A 4,961-nucleotide genomic window follows, 5' to 3' on the forward strand; every position below is an offset into this window, starting at 1 on the left:
GTGAGATTTCTTCGCGTTCTTATTCATACGCATTTAAAGCATTTACAACACGGGCGCTTAATGTACCACGGCACGCTTGTATCTCATGCGAAAAATTTTGCTATAAGAAAGATATTTCAGAACTTTACAAGCTTCGAAAACCAATAACAGGCAATGCTTGGAATAATTTAATGAAATTTCTTCATATTGATGATGTGCGTGAAGAAACTCAGTCGAGTCTCACTCCGAGTACATGTTACACATCTCAGCCTAGGCTTGATTATATTTGTCGTTACTGTTTGAAGAAATTTCGAGATGGATGTATGCCACCCACGTGCGTTTTAAATAATCTATCGGTCGACGACGTACCAAGCGTCATTGACTCTTTAAATAATTATAAACGTATTTTGATTCAAAGAGCAAAAGCGTTTCAAGTAATACAAACGATGGGAACAGTTTCACGAAAAAATTTACCAAACAAAGAAAAGATAAAGAAAGTTCGTGGTAGGACATTCCATTTGCCTTTGCCAACAGAAGAAACAATAAAAAAGGTATGCTCGTCCACCGAAGCAATCAATAAAAATCATGAGCTATATATATTAGTTCGAGGAATTCCGACGAAAGCTAAAGTGGTATGGGAAAATTTGGTGAATGTTAAAAAGGTATTTGAAACATTGTCATGGCTTAAAAACAATAATCCACTTTATTTTGAAATTAAGTTACCACAATGTTCCGACAATTTATTAGACTCTTGCGAAAATGATGTTGAATTTACTATAGAAGATGTCGAAGAAAATAAACAAGCCCTATTGACACAAATCACAGATCCGGAAACATATTATGAACACTTTTCAATTTATCCCATGCATGAAAAAAAAGTAAATGCCACTGCAACCGACTTATATCAAATGCTTAAAGTGCTAGATGCTGCGCTAAATAATAGACACAAAGATTTAGATTTAAAATGTTTTCCAGATCTATACCCGTACGGAAAACATGGACAGAAAGAGGATACAATCGTTAAGCTCACGGATTTCGGATATATAAAATTAAGATTAATGTCTCGTCATTCACGATTTAGACTCAATCAACAATACCTTTTCTATTTATTGAATGATAATAATATGCGACAATTAAATAGTGGAATATTTCAAAAAATGAATGTTCTTAATCCGCGAGAAAAATATACCGCAGCGAGTTATCTGGAACAAATGTCTAAAGAGGAACTAGAAAGTAGTTTAACAACAATATTCTCACGATTACGCAATACACAACAGTATTGGCAAAAACCGAGAAATGAATTACGTTGTATGACGCAGCATTATGGTCCTGGAACCCTCAACTTATACTACTAATATGTAACATGTAAAATGCCTGATCGAAACATCTCGCCGTTATTATATCGACGTGTAGACACGCATCAGCGACATAGGCATAATGATTATTGTCTCCGTCGTAAAACAAATAAAGCAGGAAAGGTCAGTAGAATTTGCAGATTTGGATTTCCGCGACCAATTACAAATACGATGGTGATTAGAAACATAGCTACGTCGATTGCTGGCCGACGAAAATTAAAAACTAAGAGTAGACTTTATGATCTTCCTCGTAGAGATATCGAAGCGAATATCAATGATTACAATCCTACAATTCTTACTGCTTGGGAAGGGAACATGGATATCCAATTTGTCGGTGAGAAATCAGCTTTGTTAAATTGGTATATCAACAAATATACAACAAAGTCTGAATCTTGTACCGAAAATGAAACATTTGATGCAATTAAATCTACAAAGTCAGCATGCAGTCGTCTGTGGAATATTGCGTTACGTTCTATTAGCAATAGAGAATGCGGAGCTCTCGAGGCTGCAGATACGCTATTAGGTATCTCATTACATGGTACGGATCCTAATACGACGATTAGATGGTTAGATGTCAACCAGATTAGAAGTAGAAAAGTAAAATCATTAAAAGAAGTACAAGCTTTAGACGAAGGTTCTACAGATATTTTCTGTCCTTCGTTAATCGATGATTATTATCCTAATAGACCACTAGAATTAGAATCAATAAATCTTTATGATTTTGCAAAGTGGTACGATATTACTAAAATTAAACCCATAAATCCATATGTTGAATCATATAAAATCGGTACTAATTTGTATATAAGAAGGCGATTGCAACGTGGTTATTTGATCAATCACTACCGATATAATGTAAATAATCAACCAGAACGATATTTTTTCGCTTTATTGCTGTTATTTCAACCATAGAGAGATTTGAATGAATTAAAACATGGTTGCGATACCTACGCAGAAGCGTTTCATGCATCAAAATCGATATTAAGAGAAGCAACTGAGTATCATGAACGATTGGAAGAAATTGAAACTGCTTTCGATCGGGCGAAAGAACTGGTGGAAAAAAAATGGAAACGGTTAGCCAAGAAGATAATCAAAATTTTTCAAATAATTCTCTAGAATGTCGACCGATTGAAGCTGCGGAAGCCATGCAAGATTTTAAGCTTGTTGGTGACAATCTTCCAACACTTAACGTAGAGCAATTAATTTCTGAGCTAAATAAAGATCAAAAGAGAATATTTGATACAGTCGTAGATACTATTCAATCGGACAACGAAATCTTACGTCTTTACGTTAGTGGAGAAGGAGGCACTGGAAAAAGTTTTCTCATTAAAACACTTCGACATTGGTTGAAACAAAACTTGAGTAAGAATACAGCAATTACTGCACCCACTGGTATAGCTGCGTTTAATATAAGCGGTTTAACCATTCATAGACTATTTCAACTTCCCGTGGAACATGGCCATACGCCTAAGTATACTCCATTATCAGATTTTGTTTTAAAAACTCTTAGAAATGATCTAAAAGATGTCATTTTATTCATTATCGATGAGGTTTCCATGATTTCAAATATCACTTTGATGTACATACATCTTCGATTAGCAGAAATATATGACACAACTGATTGTAATAACGGTTGGTTTGGTAGAAAACATATTCTTCTATTTGGGGATTTGCTTCAACTTCCTCCTGTATATGAAGAACCGGCGTTTGTGTCTTTACTTAAAGCCAAAATAGAAAAATATCTGGGTTCTCTAGGAACGATTAATCTATGGACTACTTTATTCAAATACGATGAGTTAACAATTAGTATGCGTCAACGAAATGATACAGCATACCATGACTTACTCTCGAGAATCCGGATTGGTAATGTCACGAACAATGATTTAAAAACTCTTGAATCCAGACAAATTCAATTTAAATCTTCAACTGCTGCTCTCAGATTACAAGAACTTTGCACTTACATTAATAAATTACCCTGTGATGCAGTTTGTTTGTTACCTACTCGTCACATGTGCGATGTTCTTAATACAGCAATGTTGCAACAAATATCGTCGGATGAAATAATATTGTTGGCACGAGATACTATCGATTGTCCAGTTTATTTAAAAAAGAAGATTTCTACGATACTGACAAAAAATGATGAAGATAGTTCTCGAACTGCTGGTCTTTCTAAAAGTATAATTATTAAAATAGGAGCAAAGATAATGATTAGGAGAAACATCGACGTTACTTTAGGTCCTCCTTCCTTTCCTTATGGCTGACTCCTCCAATGAGGAGATGTGCCAGTACGTTACTTTAGGTCTTGTTAATGGCACCATTGGTCAGGTGACTTCTGTTCAACGAACTGTAGATGGAACAGATATTGAGGCGATAAAAATGAAGTTGCCTTCAGGAAATGAATATTCAATAGAACAGGTTACCGTAAAGTTTCAGGTGATGGACAGTGCCTTTGTATTTCGTAAGCAATTTCCCGTTTCTCTTAGCTATGGAATTACTATCCACAAGAGTCAAGGACTCACTCTGAACAATGCCGTCGTCGATGCTGGCAATCGTGTGTTCAGTTGTGGTCAAATTTACGTTGCCCTCTCGCGCGTTACCTCTATGGATGGAGTGCATTTGATCAATTACGATCCACAATCCATCAAAGCAAGTGAAACCGCAATTGTTGAATATAATCGATTAAAAAAATTATATAAACCCTAGGTCCCAGAAATTCCTATTCCAAAGGAACGTCATCGAAAAAGGACAGATTTCGTGTGGATAACAGACACAAATATCATTGATGTTCAAGAAATGATACAAGAAAATACTGCTACAGTCCATCATAACGTCAAAGGATTAAAAAATATTGATAACGTTTCTTGCTATGCTAATGCAATCATGCAATGCATTGTTCATTGTGCACCGATCAACAGAACGTTGAGAAATCAAAAAACTTCTGATGCTCTTACTCGTTTCATAACTTGCTACTTGCAGGGTGAATCGATAGATTCATTCGAAATTAGACAATTTGCTGGTGACAAGTTTTGTACAAATAGTCAACGAGATGCATCGGAGTTTCTTATAGCGCTTTGTAACAAATCAGATAGTATTCGCAATATTATTGACCATCAATTAACGACAACAATGAGATGTAAAACTTGTGGAGATACTACTACAAATACTCAACGTAATTTCATAATAACGTTACCTATTTCTTCATCTGCAAAGAGTATTAATCTGCAGATGTCAATTGATTCTTCTTTATCACATTGGCATTATATTAATGACGGTTATTGCCAACAGTGTCATGAAACTAGTAAAATTCGAAAATATTAAGTTTCATTGGTAAAGAACGTTGTTGTCCTTTAACTGTTACTTTACCGTTTTCAGGATGGGCATATGATTAAAATTGAAACTTGCAAAATCAAAGAGATTCCCACAAGTAAATTATCATTAGGTGGAAATAATTACAAAGTAACAAGTGCTGTGTTTCATCATGGACAACATCTAACCAGGGGTCATTATACAAGCATGTTAAGAGATCCTGATTCCAGTTGGATCTTTGCGGATGACTTTAATATCAGTAAACGATCTTGGCCCAGATGTGCGAAAGATGCATATATTTTTTTCTTACAGAAAATACCATAA

This window comes from Cephus cinctus, unplaced genomic scaffold (assembly GCF_000341935.2).
Source record: "Cephus cinctus unplaced genomic scaffold, Ccin1 Ccin1_scaffold1293, whole genome shotgun sequence".
Taxonomy (NCBI): domain Eukaryota; kingdom Metazoa; phylum Arthropoda; class Insecta; order Hymenoptera; family Cephidae; genus Cephus; species Cephus cinctus.